Source organism: Trichechus manatus, unplaced genomic scaffold, assembly GCF_000243295.1.
Source record: "Trichechus manatus latirostris isolate Lorelei unplaced genomic scaffold, TriManLat1.0 scaffold00096, whole genome shotgun sequence".
Lineage (NCBI taxonomy): Eukaryota > Metazoa > Chordata > Mammalia > Sirenia > Trichechidae > Trichechus > Trichechus manatus.
In genome coordinates this window covers 10391809-10397105 of record NW_004444032.1, presented here as the reverse complement: position 1 = coordinate 10397105, position 5297 = coordinate 10391809, and the positions used below count along the sequence as shown (strand labels likewise).

The window sequence follows — 5297 nt, the reverse complement described above, 5'->3', positions numbered from 1 at the left end:
AGGAAAAGCAAAATTGACAAACAAGGTACATTCAGAAGAATTGTTCTGTTTGAACTACCACTGACTCACTTCTTTAAATATATAAAGGGCCTCTGATAGATTTTATAGTTCTTCACTGGCTCTGTTCCAGTTTACACTGTGCATTAAACAATCCTTTTTAACAGATATACTGTTAAATTACTGTCACTGAGAGACATTAAACTTCAGAATCAGAATGGCAAGATATTAGGTCAGCTCCCTAAAATCACTCCGGAGAACCAGGGAGCCCTATGAGCTTTTGGTACTTCCCTATTTGTTTCATTTAGGTGGCAACAGTGTACTAGTTTGTAGCTTCTCTGGTTTCCAGATGAAATTCCATACTGTAAAGATGCTTCAAGCTTGAACTTAACAGCTAGGAGGGAGCAGACTACGGGCCTCATCTTTGTGGACAGCAGAATGCAGTTAGCTTTCAAAAAGTTTCTCCAGATACTTAGGAATAAACTTATGACTGCTCTCCTTGTATTAAAAAAAATTATAAAATTCAGTCAAGGTATTTACAACCCTTGAAAGTTCAGTTATTTTTTTGGCCACTATCTGCAAATATGGATTTCAGGATTAGTGTTACCATAAATAACATCTTATCTAGGAATATACCGAGATAACATTTTATAAGAAGTTAAACTAATCAGGTTGTGTATGTATTTCTAATGGCTTCAAGGAGGACACTAAATGTTAAGGGGTTGAGGTAGAAGGTGGAAGAAAATGTTATATGTCAAATGACATAGTATTAAGACAATCATTATCCAAAAATACACCAAGTTTAAAAGCAGCCAAAAGGGTCACTGATGCTTATGCATCAAGCTCAAACTTGACTCACAAGAGCCTTATTTCATAAGCTTCAAATTATATACAATTCTAAGTCCTGTTACTGGAATGTAAACTTCATGGCATGTAGAAAACATATAACTTATGAGAGGCTGGCACACTGACATCTATAAATGAGTCAAGAAAAGGGACAAAAACTAAATTCAAGGGCACAGAGCAAATTGTGTCCTCTTAAAATCAGAGCAAGCACTGCTGCATACATTGATAAGCCCCAAACATATCAAGGGATTATAAACCCACATAATCACTGGTGTTTATATACTGTTGAAATTTGTAGGTGAAAATATCCTCTAGATTTGCAAAGTATGGATGTTCAGAAATACTCAGCCCAGTTATTTTTTCTTCCCACCTTTTTTGTGGGGCAGAACTCTCTCTCTCCCATTGGCTGCACCCCCTTCTCCCAAATCTTACCTAATGAATTTAATGTGAACGCCACCATGTGAAAGGGGAGGAAAGGAAATCCTGCCTCTGGGCCTTCCTAACCCTTTGTCTTATCTCCAAACTCTGGTGGTAGAAAGAACTCTTGAAAAAGTTCAAAAGCCTGTATTTTACAGTTCAGACTGTAAAGTCTATTAGTAAAATGTTTAATCTTATCAATTGCTAAAGAAGCACGTACATCTGAATGCCTATAAAGTATCCAGCACTGGGCCTGGTCATCAATATAAAGAATGGCTCATATTACGGGGGAGTAGTAGGAACTTGGAAGAGTTTTAGAGGCAAAAAAAAAAAAAGGCAGCTTCAAGTTGCGCTACCCAGGAGGGAAAAGAGAAACTTCAGGTAGTGTGGGCAAAGGTATGAGACAGCATAGCACTCTTGGGATGAAATGCATTTTAGCACATCAGTGGGTGTTAGAAAAATAAAGGCAGAGGAAGCAGACAAGAACCAGATCAAGGTGAGACTACAGCAATAAATCTGGCCTCTTTCCTAGTAAATGGGGAAGTGAGAGCACTAGTTTTAAGTAGTAGAGTAACACGATTAAACATGCAGGTAGACACAAAAAGGCTATGTGAATCTAGCTAGACTATTAAAATTGTATAAAGAAGGGATGATGACCTGAACAAAAAGAAAAGGAAGGTTAAGGTATAACTCATCCAAGTCATAAAATGTAGGCTGACTAGCAATTTTTTTTTTTTTTTTGAGAGGCTAAGTGAAACAGTCTCTTAGGAACTTTTATATTGATTTCAGGAAGCCTGTGGCCAAATAATAGGCGCAAAAGAAATTACTCAGGGAAAATGTGTAAAGAGGTAGTCGAAGAAAAGAAGTAATTCCAAGTTGTATTTAAAATACCATAGTGAAGTCAAGAAAACTTGGCCCTCAAGAGGTACCAGATGATTAGGGGGAAAAAAAAAAGGAATTGTTTCTATTAGCTTGGAAAATGACCTCTTTTCCTTATTAAGGCACAGTAAAGCTGAGACCGTTTAGAAAATTACCTTAAAATCTACTGACTTCATTTTTTGTCCCTCTTTTCTAACAGGAGTAAGGGTTGCTATGGTAGAAACGAAGACACCAAACGAAGACATCAGCAAACTTTTATATAACAAAGTAACCCCTGAAGTTATTGAAGAGTTCTTATAAAGACGAAAGGCCCAATTTATTTTTGGAGTGGACAACAACAACAACAAACTTCGAACCTTAAATTCTCAGCACTACTTAAGGATTTAAGAATACACAAAATGAATTAAAAACTCAATCTTGTTTTCAAACTACCAAGAACCTACAACCAAGATTCGGCAAAATACCACAACCTTGACCCCAAGTTAAACTCATCATCTTTTCAGATCAAGCATGCATTTTTCCTCCTAGCACCAAATATACGTGTTGTCAAAAAGCCAGTTTAGCTGCCAGTATCTCTGTTGAGTAACTCCTCTCTCACAATCACCACCACCCAAGGAAAGACCTTTTAAATCTTCACTAGATAAGGTGAGCAGAGCAGTCATTTGCTACAAACTCAAGCACTTAATTTGAAAGAATAGTTACTAGCACAGCTAGATGTAGACAAGGATTGAAAAACTATAAGGAGTGTTAGTACAGGACAAAACTAATTAAGCTTTCTTAATTGTGTTAACAATGAGCACGTTAATATCTCCTTTGCCAGTAATACTTATTAGCATTATATTAACACGATTTAGTTGCTGACCACTATAACTAGTTTGACGAACTGGGAATAATCAATCCCCAAATTTGTATACCTTACTGAATCTGTCAAAATTGCCTTTGTAACTGCTGGAAATCTTCACCTATCGAGGTTTCAAAAGCTAAAATTATCGTTCATACTGCTAAAAAATGATTTTAAAAGGTAGATTTTACGATTTCATAAGGGGGCAGGAGTCTTAATGAGTAACACTTACCAGAAATGATTACAATTCTATCAAGTTTATTTTTAAAAAGAGGGCAAAAGACAACTTACACTAAAGTATTAACAACAGCCTTACAACTCTGTACAAGTTAAAAAGCACTAGCAGGTTTTATTCTTTAACTAAAAATGTAAAATGCAGAGAAAAAGAAGGATAGAAAGTTTGAAAAAGGCCGTTAAACGCAGACTGTACAGTCCGTGGACTCGTGGAAGTTGAAGTGTTCCTGTGTGTTATTATTTACACCTTTACTTTACACTCGCTTCCAAACTTAGGGTATATTTTTCTAACCGGATCTGAGAAACTTTACGTTTCCTCAGAAAATAACCGATGCTCCCTAACGTTGTGTCTTGGGAGCTAGTCTCTCCCTGCTGCGTATTCCAGTGGTCCTCGGGACTCAAAGTTGATTCCGATTCCCACATCAAGGATCTGCTACATTACGTAAGTGTACTTTGCAAGGAGAAAGGCAGATTTAAGAAAATAGGGCGTTAAACCTCCTCCACCAACAGCCGTCACACCCCCATAAGGAGTGTCCCTCCGGGGGCCTTCCCCCAGGAACCGCTGCTGTAATGCTGTTTGGGGGAGGGGAAGCTCTTTCAAACAGTCCTCTCTTCCTCTTGAGGCCGCCGACGCGGACCGCACCACAGTCTCCTCCGCCCAGCCCTTTCCCCTCCCCCGCCCAAGCCTGGGTCTGAGCCAAACCCCACAGGAATGCAGCCCGGTCACATGCGCTGCGGCGGCGGTGGACGTGCCTCTCCCCCCGCGCCCCAAGGATACCCAGCGCCATCTTGCCCTGACGCAGTTAACAAAACTCAAGGGAGAAATTGTGTCTCCTCTTCCGCGCCAGCGCCCCAAAGTTTCGCAGAGGCCGAGCCGGGGCCCTCACCTCGCGCAGGGACAGGAGAAAATGGTCAGGGAAGAGCCTTGAGATTCCCTTCGCCATTGCTTGGGTTCCATTCGGCCGCGGCAGCAACGATCACCAACGCCACTTCTCCCTCTCTGCCTTTGCAACAGCCTCCCCCGACCGCCTTGGCCCCACCCGCTGCTGCAGCATGAGGTCATCGCTAGCCAATCGAGACACGCCGGACGGAAAACGTCCGACCCTGATTGGCTGCGCAGACCGCCTCTCCCTCTCCCCACTCTGCTTACCAAGCGCTCCGGGCGGGTGTGAGGCAAGGACACGACGGAAACCGCCATTTCGGGGAAAGACCCCAAAAAGAAAAACCGGAATCACCGTGTCATTTGAGTGGGGAAACCCTTCTTTTATTCTTTGGCCTCCCCCTTTTTTCTTCGAGATAACCCTCGCTGTCCCTCCCCAGTTTAATCACCGCCACATAAAGGAATTCCCGCTCCCCTCCCCGCAGACTGTCCCGCCAGCGGGGAAATCTTTCCCCAGGGCCAAGAGAAGTAGGAGGCAGCAACGGCAACTGCACCGACAGCAACGGCAGCTTTTTACCGCGATACACGGTGGCAGGGAGGCGGCGTTGACGGTGGATGTATTTTTCCTGCTGTTTCTCCCCCCGACCTCTTCCATTTCTTGCTCCTTCATGGAGACGGCGCTGGACTCGCCAGCTCAGCTTTTATCCGGTGCCCGGAGCCTGCGCACTGGAGCCTCCTCGGCCCCCAGTGGGCGTCGAGTGACACTCCAACCGGGTTCACCCTGCGCTTGAGGCCAGACTCGGGGAGGAAGGGAGACCGGGACTGAGGTTGTTTTGGGAGTGGGAGAAAGTGCATCGGTTTAGAAGGGTGATGTGAGGGGGGCATTACCTGAGCCCAGTCATTATCCTTCCACCCAGTAGTGGCATGCCCAAGCTCACCTATATGCAGACTTGAGGGCTGCTCAAGAAAAAGGAGTAAAGAACAAATCCCGCCAGATACCAAAATTTACCCAAACCTTCTGTCAATTGTTGAACGCATCTGTTGTAAAAACACGGACGTTCTCTCCATCTCACTGCCGCCAGTCGCCTATCTTCGAGTCTGTGGAGCGGCAACGGCGAGCAGCCACCCACAAGCAAAATGGCGGCGGGCGGCTTCGTCCCCTCCCCCCCTGCCCCTGCGGAGCGGGGCGGGCGGGCCCCGTGC

General features: G+C 43.9%; 1 protein-coding gene across 1 annotated transcript in view; it reads right to left on the bottom strand.

The window, feature by feature from the left end:
- The window catches only part of LOC111821669 (tigger transposable element-derived protein 4-like), a 23157-nt gene extending 18935 nt beyond the window's left edge, over nucleotides 1–4222 (bottom strand). The window contains exon 1 of the mRNA XM_023737076.1: nucleotides 4102–4222. The gene's annotated coding sequence lies outside the window, so the exon portion shown is untranslated. The remainder of the gene's footprint in view (nucleotides 1–4101) is intronic.
- Between the last annotated feature and the right edge of the window lie 1075 nt (nucleotides 4223–5297).